We start from the raw sequence: 25,218 nt of genomic DNA on the forward strand, positions 1-25,218 counted from the left end.
TTCAGCACTGAGGTAGGACAGACTGTATGTTTGCCTGAGAGGCAAAACCCAAGGCGAAATTCACAAAGTCCTCATTGCTGCTCATTAAGTTTACTGATTTGATTTTTTACTGAACTGGCAGGACAGTAGAAGGACACTGTTCAGAGACTTTAGTTAGAAAATCCACTTCAAAGTGAAGGGAACAAAAATAGGATTTTGAAAAGCAAAGGGGGGGGGGGGGGGGGGGGGGGGGCATGTCCCCCTTCGTTCCCAGTGGAAACTGATATAAATTTACGGCACACGCGTTCAGGAATTGAAGTCCCACCGGTTGGAATAAGCGAGGCATTTTGTCTCAATATCAATTCAACTTGCATGGATGAATCTTTGCTGCAATTTGTGCAACCTAGATCTAACCCAAATCCACCCACATATGGTTCCTAATTACTCTGTATGCGAAGCAAGCTGCCCTTTTGGAGAGACACAACATTTCCATTTAAGAGCAGGTTATAAATGGTTATCTAATATAAGGCTCTCTGCTAAAAACTATGCCATTACAGCTGATCGTGATGAAGCTGCAGATGGAATGCTGAGTCAGACCAGGATCCCCCCACAGCTCATTCTGATTCCTGTGACAGAGAGTGTCTATGTTTGCTTAAATTAATGTGCGTGTGTGAATACATCTCGCTGGCGTCTGTGCGTATCCATAATGCATGAGCTGACGCCGTGCACGTTACCGTGTCTACTATGTGTGCCCTAGTTTGCGTGTTCCCGTACAGTGATGTGATAATGCATCAACCACTGACATCTGTGCCATATATGTGTGTGGGTGTGTGTGTGTGTGTGTGTGTGCAACCTCATCCTCCGGGGGACCATCAGTGTGTGAGTGTTTGAGAGAATAATAAATTTGAGGAGGGCGGGGAGATGAGAGGCTGCGACCACCAATCGATCCCTCTGCTGTTTCTCAAATTAAGAGGGAGGGATGGAGAGAGAGAGAGAGAGAAAGAGAGAGAGAGAGAGGCAGCCGGGGGGGTTGAAGTAGGAGGAGCCTGAGAGCACTTTGCTCTGGAAGGGGTTGAGGCCGAGGAGAAACAAACGTACACAAGCATAGGAAGAGTGAAGAGAGGAAGAAACAGAGGTGGGGAGAGAGACATAGATACTGTAGCAGGGAGCGAGGGAAACAGTGGAGTGAAAGACAGCCAAACGCTGACAGGAGTCCAATTAAGTGTCATCCCAGTAGAGACAAACGTCCCCGTCCTCTCTACTGGGGCTAGACACGGCCTCAGCTTCCAAAGACAAACTGTCACGTGGTGCAACACACAGATGTCATCACACATGCAAAACACATACGCGCTTACACAATCTCATCAGTGCACAACAAAAAAAAAATCCCACAAATGAACATCTAAACAGCTTTGCCGCACAAATGGCCACTATGTGGACATTCCGGCATCTCCTGAGGGGCTCAACCTTTGGAGCATCGGCCGGGGACGAATCGGTGCCAAAGATGGCTGGCGCCAGCAGCTACTGGTCCCCAGGTGCAGCTCTGTGCCAGGGGCTAACCCACTCATCTCTGCTCCGCTCTGCCCTGCCCACCCACCAGCTGCTACCGAGGGCCAGCGCAGACACTACCCTGGAGTAAGCTAGACATCAAACACAGGCACACACACACGTGTCATGTCTCCTTTCAAATGGGAGACACACACACACACTCACGTACACACACACAGGCATGTGCTGCACATGTCTCACACACGCACACACAAACACACACACAGGCCGTGGCCTTGGGGGTTTGCTTGCTGTCTCTTAGAAAAGCCTGGTTAATGAGTGAGACCCGGTCTCTGGTGGCTTTGAACTATAGCCGGCCAGAGTGACTGAATGACAGACTATGGCACTAGAGTGGGATTAGAGGGATGCTTCATATTGACATAGAGAACAAATCGACACACTCAAATAATTCCTTTTCACATTCTGCAGCAGTGTGAGAGGAAACAGCAAATGGAAGGGAATAATAGAGGTCAAGGCAGACGGCTCCCCTGTGAGTGCTTTTTGCCCCCATACATCCCACACACACACACACACACACACACACACAGACCCAACACACATATGCACTGAATAGAAACAAGTGATCCTTTTGACTGCAGGCTTTGCAGCCTGAGTTACAAGAGAGAAAAACAGAGAAACAAGAAGGGCACATATAAAAGGCAGAGCGAGAGACAGGAAGAAAGGGAGAAGGGGGATGGAGGGAATTGGAGGATGAAAGAGCGAAGAGGGGAGAAAAAAAAAAGAAAAAGAATAAGAGCGTAAAAGTGTCAAAACAGAGCCAGTCTGCTTTTCAACATGTGAAAGAAGGGAAGAAAGACCCTGTTATAAATTTCACAGGCCTGGCCTGCCTTACTTTAATCTGGGTTGGGATGCAAACAACACACTGGCCCAGCCTCAACAGGGTGCTGCTTGTGGAGTGTGTGTGTGTGTGTGTGTGTGTAGCGCAAGTGCGTGTGTGGGCGGCTGAAGGATTGGTTGCCAGGGAGATTCTGACATATCGGGCCCCACTCCCTGCTGCCCTCAGTTTAGCCTCGACAAGTCAGAGAAAACGCTCTGCGGCGGCCCGGCTAATTTACAATCTCTCCTTCCCTCTCGCCTCTCTCCTCTCCTTCTCCCCTCATTGTCTCGCTTTCTCCGCATCAATGTTGTCGGATTGTGTAATTCCTACTTCTCATTGTACCGATCGTACTCTTAATACCTTTCATAATACCTTTACAGCTGAACAACTCCTTTCACGCTTATTCTCATTTCACTCTCCCTTTCCTTCTTCACATCCTCCTCTTCTCTCTCTCTCTCTCCCCCACAAGCATCTATCCATCCTTTCATCTTACTTAACTCTCTCTCCCTCTCTCTTATGTAGGCTGATGTGGTTGGGACCTGTTGTTCTCATCTGGTGACAGCCAAACAGGGCCTGTTGTAATTAGTGTGGAATTCTAATGAGCTTATCAGGTCAAAAGCAGCTTAGTCCTCTAGGACCCTAGCAGGGTGGAAATTAGCCCCGCTCCCTCCTAGACAAAACACACACACACACACACACACACACACCCGCGTGAACAATGCACATTAACACATTGTGCATACCGATGATACAAGCGCGATTCATTAACAAACACTTGCTGACAAATTCAGCCTCACCCTCTCCTCTCATAAAGGGATTAGCCCACTTTACATCAGTCAGTTAACAAAAAAAAAAAAAAAAGGCAAATTATTAATGTGAGTGGCAACAACAACAAAAAAGGCAGCAGCAGTAATATGTAAGGCTGTCATTGTGCTAAATAAACAAGTAGCTGGAGGGGACGTGGGGGGGCGGGGGGGGGGGGTGTTATCTGGAGACAGAACGGCAGACAAGAGACAAATTAACAAGCATGGGAATAATCACACATATATAGAAAAGTAAAGCAACGTGCATCCGCCGTCGGAGAGGAGACGGGCCGAGGCAGCCGACAGCACCTATCTCTGTTAAATCTCTCCACAATTAGTTCTTGGAAAGTTGCAGCCGTACACGGAAAGCAGAGAGGGAAGGGCGAGGTACATTGATTAAGTACAGCTGTACCAACAGGATTACACTCAAGGATTTTAATTCTACTCGTCAGCCATCTTCAAATATGATAAGATGACGGCCTATTTACAAAGAATGGAGATAGCGGACATGAAGTTATGCTAATGGTTAAGGCCTGATGGAATTCATTTTTTCTGCTACAGCATATATACATGCTCTTGTGTTTTCCTTTGAGGAAGAAGTCAAAGAGTGAAGTTAGATTTTCATGATGGTCCAGATGGAGACCGTATCACGATAAAGCCAATCACATGATGCACGAAAGCAGTAAGATCACCGTTCTATCATACATTTCGCATTAATTCCACATTATTCCATTCCTGTATCAGTCAGCCAATCAACATTGCATCCTCGCCAAGGCCACACCTCCCTTTCGGGGGGGTCTTGAGGCAAAAATGGGTGCGTCCACTTGAGTGTAATGTTCCCATCACTGCTGATCGTACATGGAGCAGATAAATATCCAGTTACTCTTCAGTTCCACTAACAAGAACTTTGTTTGCTTTCTCTCGTCCCCATTCGTCTCGTTAAGTCTAAATCAGTGTGTTACGGTGGCAGAACTGAGGAGGGTAAAGGATTATGGGAAAACAGGACGGGGCGAATGTGCAAAATCCATTTCCATGCGTTTGGTTCTGTAGCGCAGCCGTCCATCTGTTCTATTCCAGGCTGGTTAACATCCAATTACGTACTTTAATACTACTGGGTGTGCGTGTTTGTGTGGATTGATATTTTATGAGGTGAAAACTTGAACATAACTCTATGAAAAGGCATCGTTACTGAGTGGAATATGGGTGCAAACGCACTTCATTTTTAGGGTTTAGTCTCATGAGTGGATGAGTGAATTAGAGGAGTCTAAATAGGACATTCAACCTGCTTTTTTACTGTAACTTAAATTAATCTAAACTTTATTTTATCATTTAAAACTACAGTATTGTTTGTAAAAGTGTATTTCTTCATGGCAGTGTGTCATCAGCCCATCTATCTTCATGTAAGGGGAATGGCCACATCAATCCAATGCCTCTCCCATGGCCTCCCCTGGTATTATTTAGCAGCACAGAAAGCATCAGAAAGGACCAGACATAAACGGAGAACCCAAAGAAAGAGAAAAAGAGCAAGAGCAGCAGTCTTCCAAGGTGAGCGACAGACAGTCACAGACAGACCCTGACCGTGGACCCTGAGAGTTAATGAAGCAGTCCTTCCCTATTATATCTGCCTGCATCCACCACAGCACAAGGTAAAAGACAAGCAGACAATCCCCCTCTCCTCTCGGCTCCTCTTAGCCCTCCCTGTCGCCCTGAAAACTAATCCTGCACACAACTCATCCCTCACAACGCACACTGTAAACCACACCTGCCTCTGTTCCGGACAACGGCATAAATCTGCCCTTGTTTTCCAGGTGATAAAAGGAACTTCTGATGGCACAAGAGAGCAACAGAAGAAACAAGAAAAGAAACAGATTTATTAAGGTGGCGGGAAAAAAAACACCTCCTGACTAATGAAGAGGATAGAAGATTCACGTGGCTGATTTGGTATAACAACTCCTTGACGAGTCAATTACAAACAAAAGTGCAATGTAATTGCAAAAATAATGTGAGGCATTTGAAGTCGGACTAAAAAAAAAAGGATGATGGGGTCAGGGAAGGTATTTTGGATGCAGCAGAAAACCTCCAATACAAAACCAGGGAGATTATCAGCAAAATTGAATTGTCAACATTGAAGTAGAAGTGTTGCCAAGACTTAAATTAAAGCATTATGTAAAGAGCTCATTTATAAGTGTGCCACTATAATCACTTACACTACACTGTATATATATATATAAACACACATAATTACAATTACATGAACATGCTGCATCACGTCTAAACAGCTACTGTTATGTGTTTAACATGAGCAGTGGCTTTACTTGCTAAGGTAAAGGTTGCTAAGGTATTTACCCCCAAATTGAAATACACAAATGGTATTAAAAACACCATCAATCTTTTGTTGAGCAGAGTGAATGGTACAAGTTGTTGCCCTTATTAACTCCCCTACCTATTCCTCCCGGATAAACACATAAAACCCAGAAAGATAGTGTTTCTGCGTTTGCATTTCCAAATGCAACTTGCATGTTGTCAAGCCGATAAATGTTTTTTTTTTAGACGTGTTCTGCTGTGCATTGAAGTGTTTTGCTTCTCAAACTAGTAAAATATGTTTCCTCAATTGGCTCGGGGGTTCTGCTTCGGTGTTATTATTAACTTCCGTCGACCACCACAGAGAAAAATGTTAAATCACAATTGCTATTTGACGTCCGCTAAACAGATTTTTTTGGAGTCTCCCCTACAGCTTTGCAGAAGCCATCCACGTTATGAGAGCGTCTGAGACGAGTGAGTATCGCCTTACCGCCGCTCGTCCCTCGGGAAGGGTTTCTGTCGCGCCTCACCCATTGTATCTGATAACATCCCCGCTAATATCAATATTGTATAACTCGAACGGTTGTCACGTCCCATCTTCCCCCGTTTCATCAGTGAAATAGGCCTGATGAATTGCATTTCTTGTGAAGTGACAGCACTCCTCCCTTAACATATCTGATCTAGTTTGTTTTATCTCTCCCACCTATGCACCAGACTGAGAGGGCCAACGCCGTTGTGTTTTGCATTTGATTTATGTCTGCACAGGCACCCTCGCATGTCCATCTGTTTGTTAAAGAACGCCTTTGATTTCCTCCCCCCCGAAGCGTTCCCCAACACACGCTTGTCCAATACTGTACAAATCTGTCTTCATCACGACCAAGCAGCCATGAAACAGAAGTCAATATTCTGCATCTCCTTTCCTGTGTGGATACAATAAAGTAAATTAACAAGGAGGCGTAAAGGTTGCATCGGTCTCCCGGTGACTTTTTACAAGGTGTGCTTGATTCTCAATCACACGACGGTAGCGATGTTTTCATTTTGATTAGGACTCAAATGACACGGCGCTAACGCGCTCGGAAAACAACTTGACGACGCTTCACGTTTCCTCTTGTTTCCTCCCTGCGATCTATTTCGGTTAGCCTACATTTAAAAGATGAAATAAACTCAAAATTCCGTTCCACCCCGGCAAATTCCTGTCTCATGTCCTGCCCGCCCGTCTGTCCCCTCATAGCCACGTGCGGAACACACCAGAGATCTCAATCTTTAATGCGGCTAATATAAGAGAGAGAGAGTGCAGAGAGAGAGAGAGAGGGAGGGAAGACACTGAGACAGAGACAGAGATGACAGCAGAAGAGACAAAGGCGAGAGAAATCAACAGTGATATTCTTGGACGGCATGTGAGGCAGTAAGTATGAGAGGCTGGGGGGCGGAGGGAAATGTCACGGCCAATCTCTAATGAAGAGCCTTCCGGGAACTATAGTTAGATAAATTATTTAAAGGCTTTCATTTAAAAATGTCCCAAAAAAAACTGTGCTGCGATGATTTGCGCAGGGGCTGGGGAAAGGTCAGCCGTGTGTTGGGAGTGCTTCATTAACCTCTCAGCACCTCCCTACCTCAATTATTTCTGTCAAAGAGCACCTGGAGGGGGGAGGGGAGGGGGGGAGGGGGAAGAGAGATAGGGAGGGAGCGAGGCTGCTGTGGTCGAGCCGATACCACTCGGCTGCTGCTCGGGAAGATGAGAGCTGAGGGGCTTCAACTACGTCGGGCTTATCTCAGAACCTGGTGGCGGTCCATTCCAGGTAGCAATGTTTGGGCGACTTCAGTGTTGTAAAAATCCTCGGGGATGTGTGGGAAAAGGCTGGATGAACTGTGTGTGTGTGTGTGTGTGTGTGTGTGTGTGTGTGTGTGTGTGTGTAGGAACGGGAGGAAGCTAGCTGGTGCTCAGGCCTCGGGAGCGTTAAACACTTTGATCTGGTAAAATGTTTTCTACAACCATGGAACTAACAGAGGTGCAAGGAAGTCTGATTTCTCTCTCTCTCTCTCTTACACACACACACACACACACACACACACACACACACACACACACACACACACACACACTCATACAGTTACTTTTTTCGCTGACGCTCCCGCATCGTGTACAGCGAGTTAAAACTTTCCCCCTCTTTTTCCACTTATCTCACCTCTCTCTTGACTCAACTTTAACATGGCATGCGTTAAAACGGTTTCTTTCAGAGTGCATGTAATGTGTTGTTTAGGTAGAAGTATTAGGGGTGTGTGGACACATGATTTTGGCGAATGATCAGAGGCAGTCAGACGTGGTCAGGCTAGCTTTTGGGCCAATGTTGTATACCTGTATACCTGTGTCTAGACTTGATTTTCATGCCATTTCAGCTTCCCCGAGAAGAGCAAGACACGTTGATACTTGTGTCAAACCAATGAATTGTCCGATATTCCAACCAACACAATCCTTAAGCCTAAATCATGGCAACACTATGGTCATGATATAACACAACTAACAAAATTCACACAGAAACTGCTTCTGTGTTTGGCTTATTATCCAGGAGAAATAATTAAAAAGTCTAGAAAATGTGTTTTTTGTAATCGTAAAAGCTTCACAAATTGCCTCAGCGTTTCTTTTTGTTCGTCCAATTCCAATGCAGGAAAACAAAATACTTGATCAAAATCAATTCAATTCATGGCAAAGTGGAAGTGAATGCTATATAGCGGTGCTATACCCGGGGTTCATCTCAGGTGAACTTTAACATATGAATTTGCAACACTGACTAATTGCAAGTCATCTTGACAGTGCTGACCTTTGAGGGAGCCGAGAGCCGACAGTCCACAATGAAGGGAATCGTGTTCGCCGTGTCGCACGATCCATTTCTAAACTATTTTTACATACAAGACAAACTCTGCAAGTCCAGTAAGCCATATTTACCTACGAGGTTGCCAACCTTCCAGTATCACATCTGCACCAGGATGTGCACATGAATCCAGATGTGCTACTTTCTGATGTGACAGTCAGACACATCACCCTCCAGAATACCACACGATACGTTTCCTCAAATGTTCCCAGGGCAGGAATACATCTTAAACCTCTCTTTTCTCTATTTTTTTGCCCTTTGTCTGTTTTATTACTCTGATCCTGTCCCAGTGAGGCAATAGCAGACTAATTGTCAGGCTGTTCCTCTAATGCCTGATTTCTGGGTTAGGGAGCAGCCGTCGACTCCCATGAGCTTGTAAGGAAGTACAAAAGAGAGTAGACGGAGAGGAAACGTGAGCTTGCTAACATTCACTGGAATTCCTGTAATTCCACGAGTGCCACAGGAAACTGAACGGAGGGTAAATATTGGCGCTCACAAACACACACTCGAACCGGCTTTACGTCCAAACGGCAAAGAGGCTGGAAGGAGGTGTTGCAATTTCACCCGCTGATTGTTCGAAGCATTGTGTTGTTCCTACGACCCCGAGATTTGGTATTTGTCTCAATCAGTCCCATTCAGCTGGCGAGCGTCGGCCTGTCTTCCGTATAAGAACCTTAATATAGGCTGCTACATCAAAGAGGTGACTAATCAGGCTGACGGAGGGAGGTGTCACACGGTGTCAATCCTTCAGGGCTGCTGTCTGTCTCTCAGGGAGCCCACTCCATCAGCTCTGACCTCAAATCACACACACACACACACACACACACACACACACACACACACGAGCATGTCAGGTATAGAGGCGTGCTTGCAGGTTCACACCCATGCTTGCACGAACACGTGCAGGTCTATGACATACTGTATAGCGTACATGCTAACCCGGCAATCCACACCTCACTGGGAATCACTATGAAGGATGACTCGGTTCAATGATAGGGCCTCTGTTGATGAGGAAAATGAGGTAAAAAAATGGAAACTCATCTTGATGCATTTGGGTCAATTTCACGTCCGCCGCCGCCGCTTGGTCGGCGCCTATTTCTAGCAGAAGTGGCGGCGGTAATTAATGGGTGATAATGGACACATTTAATTGGCTGTAATCTATCTGATGAAGTGAGGAGCCTCCATTCTTTTGAGGACAAAGGCCCATTGGGAGGGCGGACGAATTTTCGCCCTCATCTGTAATGCTGCGGGCGCGCGGCGCGGAGCGGACCATACATCAGCATGACGACGCTGCAAAATCTGTGAGACGAAACAATTAAACCACGCGGTGCATTTAATGTAAACGCGCATCGTTTCGCGACGAACACGGCCGCATCTTCCCAAAGTGAAAACGCAACAAGCAGGGGGGGGATAAAAACTGCTTAACATAAAAACTCAATAAGCAAGCAATGCGGTCTATGTACTCGTGGCTGCTTGGTTCTGCCCGAAAGCCCTCTATACAATCTAGATCCTCCATATGATAGAGAAGAGAAAATGCAGTCTGCCATGCTCTCCTCCCCGAAGAGGGGCCAACTCTTATTTGCATTGAAATGAACTGTCTGAGCCGTGTGTGCGCGAGTGTGTGTTGTGGCGACACTTTTGTGTATTTTGTCGAGGGGCCTGTGTGTGTCGACCCGCATGGATCACTAGTGATGGGGTGACTCCTCAATCTCCACCACTCGCTCTCTCCGGCCTCAGGGGGAGCTGTGATTCCGGCTGTACTTACACATAGTGTATGTTTTCTGTCCATTCCCAGTGAAGCTGCAGTGCTTTCTCATCCCCAGGGTTCTCTATAGCACCGGCAAAGCGTAGTCAATTCAATCAGCTGCCGTTAGAAGATCTAGTTTATGTTAGGGTTGTCACGATACTAGAATTGGAAAGTCGATGCCGATACCCAGGAAAATACTCAATACCATTTTTGATACCACAGGGAGAAAATGGATAAAAATTTAGATTATATTAGTTAATACGTTAATAAACCTTTTTAAAAATGATCTGTCTTTATTTGCTGTGCAAAAAAAGAAGAAGAAAATAGTAACATAACTGTAGGGTGTTGATATATAATTTAGAATATATGTATTCAACTACATTCCTGTTTATTTCCTGTTTCTGGTGACTTGGCACCATATTTTCTTTGCTGGTCAAATAGAGTTGGTAGAGCAGTCTGCACGTTATTGTGTTATCCTGTTAAATTAACGTCTCTTAAAGTCCGTAACATTTTCATCAATTTAAATGTCTTTTAAGTTACTGGTATAGATTTTTTTAGACAACCCTAGTATATGTCAAAAAATTATATATATATTTATTTCCTGTTCAGTCGTGTCTCTTGCCCTTGATTAAGTGGTACAGTATCTGGCAATAAAACAGCACAAACTAAGCCCATACTGTACTTTACATGTAGCCTTGCAAAAGTCTTTCCCACAACATTAGTTTGGAGAACAACAAACAATAGTCAATAGAGCCTGGCAGCAACTCAGCCCTGGGTCATGCTTTGAATAATAGCCACCACAAGAAAGACTGTGTTGTAATTTCAACTGACAAAGGCCATTATTCCAAGATAATGCCTATTGAACCTCAGCAGTTTACGCTGGAGCGAAGTACGACATCACTCTCTTGTTAACTCCTTCACTATACCCTCCAAATACTTCACTCTGTCAGAAATCATCGTCGTCGTGCACCTCCGCTGACAGCTGTTGAATAATCTACACATCTATCCATGCAAAGTAATACAAGAACTCCTTTAATGTAGTGAAAGTACTCATACAAACTCCATAACAAGTCAAAATGATGTATTGTAATTATTTACGAAGTAAAATTATGTGAGTATAATCAGGAAAAACAGTACATCAGTACCTCAGTATTTGCACTTAGTTACTTTACACCAATGAATGTAGGGACATTTGGATTAGGGTAAAGGTAATACCATGTATACTTCTCGTGTGTGTGTGTGTGTATATATATATATATATATATATATACACACACACACACACACACACACACACACATAATATCAGAGAAGTGGGAGCATTAACAAAAGAGCCTCCTGTTTGGAGACACATTTTAAGGTAAATGAATTAATTACTGAAATGGCCTTTCTGTTGAGCCTGTATGATATGGAATGAATCATCTGTATTACCTAAGATACTCTGAACTTTTGCCATGGCTCTCTTATTGTGCAGCAATTCAAGTAAGAAGCTTTCTTTATAATCATCCCCAGACAGATGCTGTCCTTCCCTGCTTGGTAAATATCCAACTACTTCACCGCAAATACAAAAAAAACACACTCAATGCTGTCTTGGAGGCAATCTTAGGAACAGAGCAGTTCAATGCCAGAGGCTAACAAACTAAGAGCATCTCTATTCCTCTCTCTCTTTATATATACATATATATGTTTTTGGAGCCACTATCACAACCTGTGTGTGTGTGTGTGTGTGTGTGTGTGTGTGTGTGTGTGTGTGTGTGTGTGTGTGTGTGTGTGTGTGTGCGTACGATTCAGATTGTTGTTGGTAGGCAGAAGTGTGCAGACACCTCAGTATTTGGTTTTATTAGTGTGTGTGTGGTTGCTGACGCACAGATTGAAAGGCCATTTCAATACCACTCCATTATTCTGTCTGATTGCCTTCAGCTAACACATGTCTGGCTGTTTTGATGTCATTTTCAGTCGGCACTGAAGGCTGCATTTCCCCGTGCACCGGTAGCGCAGGTGTACGAGGTTCATAGAGAATGGTATTCTCTTTTGAGGGCAGCGCTGCCCGGGTTTCCAAACCGGAGTTGGTGAACGTGAGCATGAGTGATTGTCCGTCTACGTGTCAGCCCTGTGATGGACTGGCCACCTGTCCGGGGCGTTCCCTGCCTTCTCCCAATGTCGGTGCTCAGTTGCCTCTCCAAACCTGGTAAAGCAGCCCTCTGCCCGAGTGACACCAGATCGAATTGAATTGCTCGACAAAATTTGAGACGTAGGCGGCGATTCAGGGGTTTGGAGCCGGGGCTAAGTCGAGCCTCCCAGTGCAAAGCATTATCTATGGATCACAGCACGTCTCCACTGAGTGCTCTTTATAGGTAATCAATAGGCGAGCTGGCTCGTGATGGCTCTCACTCATTACAACTCTTTAATAAAAGCCCACCCTGTAGTGACTGCTGCTATAGGTCGTATTCACACACACACACACACACACACACACACACACACACACACACACACACACACACACACACACACACACACACACACACACAGGAAAAACAGGAAAAACACAAACTCACAAATATGGAGCGGGCACAGCTCGTTTGCTAGCAGGCGAGTCAATCCCAATCATTTGTGGCAGCAAAAAAAAAGACTAATTTATATCCCTATAACCATTCTGAGAATCAATATGCACATCAGCTTGATGGTGGAGTGCTGCCGGAAATATCAGGAGACTCTCAAGTAAAGGTGACACACACACACACGCGCTCCAATCATTCATCAGCAGCTAAACTACCATTCTCAAGTTGAAAGCGTCGTCTTCCGAGTCAAGAGGGTCGAACTCCAAATTGCACGCGTCTCGCGTAACCTTCGGCAACGCACGGCCGAGGCGTGTATCCTTGGAAAGCAGCTGCAAGCTCCATCTCTCCGCACGTTACGGAGTCAGGTGTCGCAAGCCTTCCTTTTTCAGTATCTTTTCCAGTGAGGGAATGGCCTCTTCGCAAGAATACGGGGTCACTTTGTCATATGTGCAGGGGCAGAGGTGTTGTGCTGCACTTTTTCCATGAACCACCCACCAGCATGCCCTCATACGTTCGGGGAACACGGAGACAGGAATAGAAAAAAGGGAGCATGGAACTCTGCATTAGCTGTCACATACCTCAGTACTCAACAAGCACAGAAGGTTCCAGCTTAAATTACACTATAGCATCTGTGTCTATGTGGCCACAAGGGGACTTACACCAAAAACACAATGTATTATAATGGTTCTGCAACTCGTAAACCATTCCTCAACTGTAGACTCACATTCTGGAGCTGATCACAAATGGATACAGGAATCTTTAATTAACGTTACTAACAAATGAACGACAGAGAGTCATGTGTCTCGTGACAGAGGAAAAAAAAGGAGACAGCGTGCTATGATCTAAGCATCCTTAAGGTGCGGCATCTGACGTGAAGATGACCTTTTTTCTGCCCAGAATAGCAGCGCTGTGGGGAACTAAAGCTGTGATGACAAACACAGGGGACAATGTGAGCCCATGGGGGGGCTGACAAGCTCCGATTCTTATGTACACGTACAGTACGTATCAAAACATCATATGGGGGTATAGTTCAATATTTTTGAAGAATGTGCTTATGGGCTGTCGTGGTGCCGGCAACCGGTTAGCTTAGCTTCGCTCAAAAACTGGGCAAAGAGAGAATTTAGGTTGGTTCAGTCAAATCAAATCTGCTTATCAGCACTTTCATATAGCAGAAAACACCTATTTGCTATGTAAGTATATAGTGGAGTAATGTCTACTTGAGCTGAGAATGAAGTCCCTCTGTGTGTGTAATCAGAGCGTCTCCTTGCTTTGTTGACATAGCATGTGCTTTAGTGCATAATAGTGCACGTGAGCGTCGTTGGGAGGCAATAATAATCCTCCCAATCTCGTTTATAGCACCTTAAAAGCTCAATAATTAACATGTTTTATCTCGATCACATAAAAAAAAGGTGTAAAAACAACACATTGTGGTTGTGCGGGTGCTAATGTGCCGGACTATTCCTTGACCAGGCAGAGAGACTTCCCGGAGTCTTTCCTGCACTGCAGAGTTGCCAAGAAAGCAGTTTCGACTCCAGGACATGACTGCATACATGACATCACCTTTGAGCCCCAGCCAACACAAACCAACGAGAGCAGCAAAAGACGAAAACAAAACAGTTCTGGGTTTGGCAGAAAACGCTGTGCTATTTGCATATTGTGAGACCCTCTTATAGTAAGACGTGGATATGCCAATCCTACTGGAACACATCCACACATCCACCGCCACCATTCACACGTCACAGCAAGCATATCCACCGCAAACACAATTCTGATACACACAAAAAAATAAAAAGTGTCATATTTCAGCATTTGTGGTTCTTTCAGAGAGAAACTACGCGGCTGTGTTGGTCTGCATCCCGAGGCTGTCTGCAGGCAGTATCGCTACCATTACAAATAATAAAAGTGAAAAAAGGTGAGTCTCTAAGCATTGTGGTCCACAAAGGATCTATCTGGGTCGGATTTTTTTTTTTTTACACTAGCCTAGTGGCAGGCCATCATGGCAGCTCTCTAGCAGGGAGCTGATATTTCAGCATGTTTGACAAGGCCACTCAGGGGAGCAGCAACCTAAATGATTCAGGCGATCATCGCCTCGTCCCATCTCCCTGTAAAGAGAGAATGGAGAGGAACGCCGGGAGATGTCGCGGACGAAGGCGAAAGATGAGGTGAGTACGAAAGCCATGGGAATGGCGGGAGACGCGCGCCTCCCTCCGACCACGCTAAATATTTGATGGGAGGAGGCGGCGAGAAGGGAGTCGAGGTGAGAGGAGGAAAAGAAGAATCCTGGGTGCATTTCCTCCGGGAGGGTGTAGCGTGGGTCCCAGGTGTGCAGGGGGGGCTGAGGGGTCGGGACATTTACAAGAGTCTCCACTGTCCATCAGGTGAATTATTCATACCACGGAGGTCAACACCAGAACAGCATTATGGGTGGCACGCCGTGAGGGACAAAGAGGCCAAGGCTTTTAGTGCAAAAAACTGAAATCCATGCATGGCTTCAGCTAGATGGGGAAAAACAATAGAAGGAAAATAGAGAGAAAGTACGATGAGTGAAAGCAAACGGGGACGATGAGACTTAAGGTAAATCATTTTTGGTACTGGAGGTTAGACAGAGTTAATGATGTGGCCCCTGCCTCGCGCTTGTTATCAACAGCAGCAACATAACAAGGAGGAATTGGAAATAACGGATACGCCGCCGCAGAAGGCATCCAATATCTGTGACCCCTCCAGTGTTTCGTTTACGTTATCACAAACATTTGTTTTCTGGTATTTGTGATCCGCAACATGGAAACAGCTTTTTTTTGTTAGAAACAGATACAAACAAAGGGAAACTGCTGCAACTGTTTGGTGTTTGGCAGCGAGCGCCGACGGTGGGATTTATAGGGTATGTGTCCCGAACCCTGAGGTCACACGGCGGATCATTTCTGACATTTGAAAAAATGTCTGTTCATATACGGAGATTATTAGCTGTGATGAATTGGATTAAATAGATTAGAAGTGTTTACAAAACAGTCGTGATATAATCTCGCGTTGGTCACAGTTGGGTTGCACAGCTGCGGCCTTAATGAACCGTAGCATGTTGAGGTCACCGGCGACACGACTCTTTAAGAGAAGCAACAAACTATAAAATATGATCTTAAGTAAGTCGTAGCCAGCATATTCCACATTCCATGTGGTGGTGGGAAGCTCACATGACTTTGACAGGACGGTGTGTGCGTGAGTGTGTGTGTGCTGGTGTGTGTGTCCCTTAATGCATGCTTGTGTGACAGAACAGATCCTGAGAGTAAATAAGACACACACACACACACACACCCACACACACACACACACACCCACAGGTCCTGATCGTGGTCTTCTACGCCTGGCCGACTGGGGGTGGTACCAATATTATTTACAGATGAAGCTGCAATGAATTAATTATGCAAACAATGTACGATGTGCATTCTAAAGTAAAATACTGAATGCTGCCAGGAGCATAATTAAATATTAATATTTTCTTCATTAAATTGATTTTAACCGTTAGCAGTGTTGCAGAGCTGAAAAGTGTAAGTGCTTGAAGCATTTATCTTTGCAGATAACAATGTGAGGTGACTCCATTCATTTCTGAGGACATCACTAGCTGGTAGCTTTGCATGCTAATTCTTTGGTTGCGTCTGTTTTTTTGGAGCAGAAGGGGATCAAGGTGAGTTCCGCCACACGTTTCAGAGATTTGCCATGTTAGTCATGCAGTGTTTCAACACTCACGGCTGACTTGGCTCTTGTTAAGTTGCTTTTTATAAAATGTGTCCATGCAGTGGCTTTAAAGGTTGTACCTTTAGGATATCACTGCTGTTTCTGGGAAAGTAAAGTTTGGAGGAGAAGAAGAAGAAGAAAAAAAGAGCTTCTGTAGAGTGTAACGCTCAAAGAATCCATTTAGTGGCCAAGAGAGATAACTTCCAAGAGCAGATGGTCAGTGAGAAACAGAGATGATAAAAGAGCCAATGTGCCTCGGTCCATAGTTATTCATTGAATAGCTATTATCACAAACAGTCCAAGGGAAAAAAGTGTCTCATATCGTATTTTATTCTAGCCTAGAATGTCTAAATCTAAAATGTATGAATGCATCTGTCCCTCCAAGACGCATATGTAATCTTTACTCCTCCCATAATGCAACTCCTCCGTCCTTGTGATGACAGCAGCTACACTAAACATCCACTGAAATGAGCCGTGGGTCTCTATCTCTTTAAAACAACAAGGTAAACAGCTCCGGCTATTTCGAGTCATATGATCAAATACGAGGCCGAGCAGCTACAGCGTTTAACCGATCCATTATCAGCTCAACCACAAAATGATCCGAGTGGACGAGAGAGCATTGATCTGTGGGGAGCGAGTGAGCGAAGTGGACGAGAGCATGCGAGGACTGTAACCTTTTTTTTTTTGTCTCACTCATAGTTAATAAATAGTAGCTCATTCATGTGTTTGTGTCAGGTTATGGATCGTTGTTACAAGGATGCCAGCTTTTCCCTAATTCTGTATGGAGTGAGATGTGAGTAAAATGACTTCGTAGTCAGGGTCAACATTTCTGACGGGAAGGACTTTATGAGAGTTTAAATATGAGGAAATCGATTGTGTTATTATGTGAACTTTCCCTTTAATTTTCTCTGAAACTGTACAGCACATAGTCAAGGCAATCCAGACAGACTGAAGAAATAGATTATTTAAGGAAAAAATGTCATGACGGTTTGAAAATGAAGACTAAATGAGTTACAATAATTTAGCCGCCTTTCCCTCAATGATTTCATCAAATTAGGACGTCTTTGCTGCAGGATTGATTGAAATGATTGCTAAAATGCGAGTCTTTCTTTGTCATTGCTCAAAGTGCTAGCACCGTAACGGCATGAATAGCAGCATCAAAATCCAAGTGGCGTCTGGCTTGATTTAGTTTTTTCTGTTAACAGTGTTTTCCAGTGCTTAGTTGCAGTTCACTTCTCATTGTGTGAGAAAATGGACCTGTGCTCTGAGTGTGTGTGAAGATTGTCATTTGTGTGAGTTTCATGGTAAATGCGTGTTGGCAGCTTAACCGTTATTGCTACAACTCAACTGCGAACAGTGCAGAATGTATTACCCGTGTGTTGATTTTGACAGTGAACCAAAGTGTGAGGATGTCTTACGTCTCATCCAGAATTGATGTTGATACGGGACGCTGGAAATGACAAGCGTAAATAGGGCGTTAACTCTTGGCTCCTGTGATGTTGCGAGGAGAAGAGAAGGGAGATGTGTTGCTCTGACGTAGAGAAGAAAACACAGGGATGTTTACGTGGGTTGTCCTGATTTTTCTGCCTGAAGGCCTCTGAGGATCTCCGACTGACTCTCTGGGAAAACATGCAGGCCTTTATTCTCTACGACCCCAGCTCTTCTCCTGCAGTGGGGGGTCGACCCCAATAAGGTAACATCTGGTTCGGTGGGATGGATTTCACCTGCTCTGTATGTGGAGAAACTAAAGCATCCACACACATACCATTACAGACGTTTCTGCTTCTCATGTCCAGGAAACTAAGTGGTCGTTCATTCACCACTTAATTAAGTTTCAAAAGTAAAAAGGAGAAGAATTCAGTGTAATGCTCCCGTGGATCAATATGCTCACACATGCGGTTTCGCAATTTTGTACGGTCAACGTGACCCTCCTCCTCCCATAATTATTTTTTGCCAGTTCTGCTTATGAAACAGTAACCGTTGATCCATGTTGCCGACCTTGATATTAGTTGTGTGATTGGCCTTTACGTCCAACAGAGGTTCGACAAATTGTTAATGCGTGTTTGACATGATAGGGATGAATAATTATGAATGGGTTGAATAAATTACTACTTAGAAACACGACAGGTTTTTAATTTTTTTTTCATTTTCTTTGCCTGCCGATTGAAATTTGCCCACTGTTTATGAAACGACGTTGCGTCCTTTAATTGAAATGTGTGATCATTTAGACTTTGGATTTAATAAATTGTAATTGTAAACTGTAACAACAACCATTAGTTTCAGTTTAATGGCAGCAATCGTTTTATGAGAGTTTGTAGCTGCCTTCCTCGTAATGGATCTCACACTTTGGGCTAAAATCCTGGATATGCGGTATTATATGCTCATATTTTGTGATGGCTAGGGGAATATGAGCAGTGGAGACAGATGGGAACATTAGAGATGGGAGCCAGCTAAAAACTGTTGTCTGGATGTGGGACACTGAGCTGGGACGACCTTATGGAGAAGTGTGTGAGTAAGGGGGGGGGGGGGTAGGTCTATAGGGGGGGTTCTTGAGAAATAGTGTGCATTAGAATGTTAGAAAAAGGGTTCAATTACATCCATTAGAGATACTGAGGAGTGTGACGGACGCATGCCTGTGTGAAAAAGGAGGAGATAAGGTTTCCTCTGTCAGGGAAACGTGCTGAGAAGGGGACAGTGATGGGGGCTGGGTCTCTAAAGGACAGACAGACAGGAGACAGACCCCCCAAAAATGACAGGTGTGGAGGCATTATGCCTGACAATCCCAGGCTGTCTCACAGTGACCTAGAAAGGTATCAGCATCTCAAGTCATGGAAGTCTTGTTGAGAGAACCCTTTATTTTCTTTAAATATATGAAACATCTGCCCACATCAGACAAGCAGTAAAATCTATTTTGTTTCTGTTGTTTATGCGTCCTCTTCTGGGACAACAAGGTAGGGAGACTGAAATGCCATTTGTGATTTGGTTTTGAAATTCTGCCTATTTTTTTATTATTATTTTACTCTCATGCGGCGGGTCTGTTTGTGAAGGTGTGGCTGTTCATGAAAGCTGACAAGCAACCTGGCGCAAGGTGCGAATGCTGATCCAAAGCAGGCCGGACAAATGTCGGCACACACACCGGCGTTCCGTTGCCGGCTGCCCGCGGAGATGTCAAACACGATGATGTGGTGAGAGGCTGCAGGGGAGCGTCCTGCTCACCACTAGGGAGTCGTAACACCACCAAAGGAGCAGACAAAGGACACTGATTCTACACAAGAACACAAATTACAGGGGAAAGCGGCAAGTTCGCCGGCTATCAAATAGCCGACCCATTCCCCCACCCACCCCCGCCAGCACGCACACCCTCTAAAAGGGACAACAAAGCGGCGCCATCAAACCGATTCCACGTTCAGACTGCAACGATCACCTGTCTTAAGGCAACAAAGCTAATGTTTGCACTATTCATCTCACTCTATTGTCTTATTTCGACAGCTGGATAATTGTGTTACATATGTCAGGCCCCCGGAGCCCTGGACGATCCCGCCAATCGTTTCAAAGTGCCCCAAATTCATTAATTAAAGACTCCGTTAATCTCATTGAGATGGGAGGAAAAGGACCCCCATAACTCATCCAATTAGGTAATTGAGTGCTACTCGGATTAGTGGGAATGAAAGGACCAGCCCCCGCCGAGATTGACGACTTCTGGTCCCACAGTAAGAATACATACATGGTCCTCTGCAGATTACCAGTAAGTATGAGTGCAAAATCTGAGCCTATCCATCGAAAAGATTCACTTAGAAGCTTTCTCTGATTGCCCTTCCTCTAATCCAACTATCCCAGGTTGGGCATTTGGGTTGAACACACCTTTAAGGTCATCAAGTGTGTGCATGTGACTTACTCCTACAGCTGATCGCTGCATAAGCTTCCAATATAATTATTACAAAATTACATTTGGAGGGTTGGGCCGTCAGTGCTGCCAAGTTCAGTAGCGAGAGCCCAACTCCCTCTAAACGAAATCTGCTTTTTAATGATATTCCTGCCAGATGAAGAGGCGTGCAAAAATGCAGACGACCTTATAAGGAAATGATATAAGCAGACATGAAGCAACCTAACACTGGTGACAGGTTGACTCGGGGAGAGGTGACTCAGCCGGTGCACACTGGAGCTATCAAAGTTGTGTTTTGTTGAAGTTGCAGACTGTCTGTGCGAAGATGCCAAATTCAATTTAATTTTAAGTATTCTGCCAGCCTCGGGGCTCTGTGCCATTTAAAGAGTGTATCCCATAATTCCCCTAAGTGCTTCACATCGCAAAAGGCACTGTGTATAAATTAATGAACAAATCAACAAACACAAAGCCAAATTCTCACTGAGGCGTGCCTCTCGAGCAATTAGCAGAACTACATTATCTAACCTGATGGAACGACGGAGGCACGAATACATTCAAACCGAGGAAGGGAAAAGTGAATCCATCGCAGTCTGACAAGGAAAAAAAGTTTGAGAGTCAATCATATACAGTGAGTTTGATGTGTATATCTGTCGAGTGTGTTTTTGTTGAACAGTCTGCCTGCAGAGCAGCCCAGATTATGCAGGAATCAGGCTGCTTATCAGCTGACCTTTAAATTGGAGCCGCAGAGCGACTGCAGGCCCGAGGGCTGACGCTCACACCTGATTGGCTGCTTCGCCTCAGACCTGCTGACAATAGAAATTAACACAGCCAGGTGGGCATATCCGCAGGCGGGAGAAGTATAGAAGTGGCGGGAGATGGGGGGCTGCATTAATGTAAAAAAATATATTTCCACAATTTTCCCTTATTTCCGTCTTGTCTTAAGCTTCAGGAGAGAAGGGGAGGAAAAAAAGTCATTATGTGCTGTGAAGCATGCTAACGGTGGAGCAGGTAAGAACAGGCAAGGTCGGTGTTACCTGGATTTCATCTCACGCTCCCTCGTGCTAGCTTTCGTTCTATCGCTCCCTTTTCTCTCGCAGTCGCCCCCCCTCTGTATTTTAATGGCAGAGGGGTCTTGGCAGGCTGTGATTGCTTGATAGATAGATATCTCCCGATGGAGAGGGCTACAAGGAAGAGGAGACAGGGGGCTGAGGATGAGGTGTGTGTTCTGTCGTCCTCGGGGACAAGGACCGCCGTGTGTCTGTGGAGGATGATGGATTACACGGGGGCCACAGGTTGATGTGTGCGTATGTATGCATGCATGTGTGTGTGTGTGTGCAGGGTCTCCTCCGTCGCTGCTATGTTCACAGTGAAAAGTATGGCGAGTGGTTTAATTTCCGCACCCGCAGCTGGAAAAGGACATTAACTAAAACTAATATTTGTGAATGGGAATCCCCGGGAATTAACTTCAACCCGCGTAAACGCGACGGTGTCGTGTTCTGGCAGTAAACGGGAGCATTAGGTTGCATTGTGGACAAGAGCACAGGTGGCTGAGTACACTGGCATACGCTTGGCCTTCTGTCAGATTAAAATGAGTTTGGGGGGGTTGGGGGGGGGGGGGGGTGGATTAGATGTGCCTGTGTGTGTTGATGATGGTCGTTTCATACGTGACAGTAACATGTATATTATCTCGCAGCTGATGAAACGCGTCCTTGTTCCTGACTGTCCACCCGTCGGGAGCAGGAGGGGTTACAAGGCCAGCCAGCTCTAACGGTTTAATTCCATCTTTAATGATCAGCTTGGGCTGTAACTGATCCGCCGTATTCATAGAGACGTCCAACACGTGTGTGTGTGTGTGTCATATGATACACAGATAAAGCGGGCCCAACGGGGAAGACAGAGCAGCCAGCCACACACTGCATCTGTCACCAACACAAAAACCACAGTCGCCTGGCCACGGAAGACAGAGAGCCACTATCACAACCTCTCTGTGTGTGTGTGTGTGTGTGTGTGTGTAGGTAGGCTGAGCAATGCATGTGGGTGAGACCTTATCATAGCTGGACACGTTCCTAGCAGGAAGACAAAAGAGGCCAAATGAACCAGATCACCACAGCGTGTGTGAGCAATATGTATGAGTGTGTGTTTTAGTGTGTGTGTGTTTTAGTGTGTGTGTGACAGAGAGTTTGTCAGTGATGAATAGGTGTTTAAGGACCTACACCTTAGAGATAAGTGGAGAAAATCATCAGACAACAATGCATTTACTTGTGTAGTTGATGAAATAGCGAGACTGAGCGTTCTGGAACCAACACATACCGAAAAGGCTGAATTCAGGACAAAACAAATATATTGTATCATCGCAAATGATGGCAGTTGTGGAAAAAGAAACAGCAGCGCAGTAAACTGCTGCAATAAAATGTTTTATTTGTTGCATTTAATCTTTTTCTATTAATTCATACTTAAAAAATGCTACGGTTTTACTGTAATCTTTATGTTCGGCAGTAAAATGTGTCTGCTCAGACATATGTTTAATAACAACATGTTTGTTTAAAAGCTACGGAGCTAAAAGAAAAATATTGGCCAAAAATTCATATGAAGACTACAAAGACAAACTGCATTATGTCTCCCCAATATTCATTCTATATCCAACGTAGGATATCAGATATAGAGGACCAGTTTACTCTTTCTACCTCTTTTTAAATCTGTATATCTCACTGCATGGAACTCATCAGGATCAGAGTAATAGCAGAAAAACTGTATTGTAAAATGACAATTAGGTAAAAGTTTGAGCCCATTCGATCCGCATTCAAGCCCTCAGAATATGTTCCCTGTGTAGTTTACTCTGCCGCCTTACAGAACTCCACAAACTCCCTTCCTCAGATGACAAACAGTCGATGGGTTCCCTTCCTTTTCGAGCTCAGACGAGAATTTTGCCGGATGAGTGAGCACATCTCTCCTTCATAAGGCACGTTGTTGCATTTCATTAGGGATAAGATTCATCACAGCGAGCAAACAAGAGAGCTGTGCAAATCGCATTGAAGGAATTGCTACATTGTCCTCAGCATCGTCGCATAAACACACGCGCACACAAACACAGCTGATGTGCAAAAGGCACAAAGCAAACAAAAGCTGAGAGCGCTGATTCAGGAGACAAAGGGGTACATCAAGGACGGTGATACTATGTGATTGCTCATTATTGTGCGCTTCAAAATGACGCATTACTGTGTCAGTGGTAAGAATAGCAGCCGGCTGCCAGGAGTTAAACAGCAGCATTTTTCTTTTTTTTACCCCTCATTGAACAATGGAGCCGTTCCTTTCTTCAGAAACCTGGAACCCCCAGAGAGGCTGAGCATGTGGGGCATGAGTGTGCTCTCCTTGGTCAGAGGTCCAGTGCTCTGTCTGAGTGCGAAGACACCCGAGGGTGCATTTTGGAGACGGCAGTAAAGCTCCGGCTCTGACCCTGGAAAATGGCCCAGATAAGGCCTGTGTACAGACCAATTTAACAGGTCGCAACCCTGTCTCGGAGTGGGAGCGACACAGCGGGAGTGTGTGAACACGGCCTGGGGGGGGGATCTGTCCCACGATGAGATACTGGCGATAGCCAAGTGTGGGCCCCCGATGCTGCAGCAGTGGCTGTCAGCCTATTGATTCACGGCTGCAACAACTGAGGGAGACGGGGACAAAGTCAGGGCTTGTAGCTGCGACAGCGTGCGATTATATTTAAATATATATATGTGGGTGTGTGTGTGTGTGTCTGCATTATGTGCCCGAGGTTGCCAGACCCAACAGAACAGTGAACAGAGAGACACAGAGACAGAGGACCCCGTCCACGCTGGAGTCAACAGCTGCATACGGGGACACAATGGATCTATTCATCACAGATGTACACAAATGCGCGCACACACACACACTCACTTGGCACATACTGGACAGAGGCCTGTTTGTGGCTCGGTAGATAAGAGGGATGCCATGCGAGCTCTGCGAGTTACAGTGTGGGAGAGCCAAAGGGAGACGTTACCACACACACTACTACTGTAGAGAGTCCTCTGTGTCTTCTTGTGTATTAAAACACAATCGGCGTGCCTGTCTGCTGAAGGCAGCGCGCTGGCTCGGGTTGAGACGGGCCGAGCGTGGGACGGAGCTGGAGGTGTACGCAAAGCGATATTAGATAATGGACAGACTTCAATGCTGAGCGCTTTGATACGGATGCAAACGAGCCACATGAAACAGGAGTGAGGCGGAGCGGAGACGGCACACGGGGAGAGAACGAGTAACCCTGAAATGTTTCCGTATTAGAGAGAAAAAAGAACACAGAGTTCTGATCCACGGAGTGGTTGCTCCCCCGAAAGAAAAGCACACATTCTCCATGTTTGAAGTCGTATCTTTGTGTCTTAGCGGTGAGTGGGCGGTGACAGCTTATCTTACAGTAAAGCTCCAGACAGTGGAAATAGCTATCCATCCTTCCTTCCTTCCTTCCTACATATTGATTGCTTAAATATAATTACCGTATCAAACTCAACTCCATCCAAACTTTAAAAAAAAAGAGAGAGAAACTCTGATGGATGCTCGTTTAGCCAATTAGATGCTGTGCTCTGGCAGCTGTACGGACCCCTCCCTGGCCCCGGACCGGTCTCTCTGGGAGAGGTCAATAGCAGGGACGTCTGCCAGGTGAAGGGGGTTGGCTCGGATTTTAATCGATGCCCGCCACGGGAAGGGACAGACGAGCGGGCGGGCACGTAGACAGGCCGACACAGTAACTACCAGGCGGAGATAAAACTATTCCTGGTGGGGTTCACCGGCCAACCGCTGAGCGTGCGCCGCGGTGGAGAAGCTCACGCTTCAAAACGGGTTAGGGGATTGATTTGACAGCTAATTTACAGAGGAGATTTGCATATGGCCATGCGCTAATAAGGCTTTTCTCTTCCATTCTTTGACTATCTCTCCCGGCTTTCGCCTTCCTTTTTTTTT

The 25,218-nt window shown here is 45.4% G+C and overlaps 1 protein-coding gene across 2 annotated transcripts in view; it reads right to left on the bottom strand.

Moving 5' to 3' along the window:
* The window catches only part of pacrg (PARK2 co-regulated), a 116,291-nt gene that overhangs the window by 25,648 nt on the left and 65,425 nt on the right, over nt 1-25,218 (bottom strand). The window lies entirely within an intron of this gene.

Source organism: Eutrigla gurnardus (genome assembly GCF_963514095.1).
Source record: "Eutrigla gurnardus genome assembly, chromosome: 7".
Taxonomy (NCBI): Eukaryota; Metazoa; Chordata; class Actinopteri; order Perciformes; family Triglidae; genus Eutrigla; species Eutrigla gurnardus.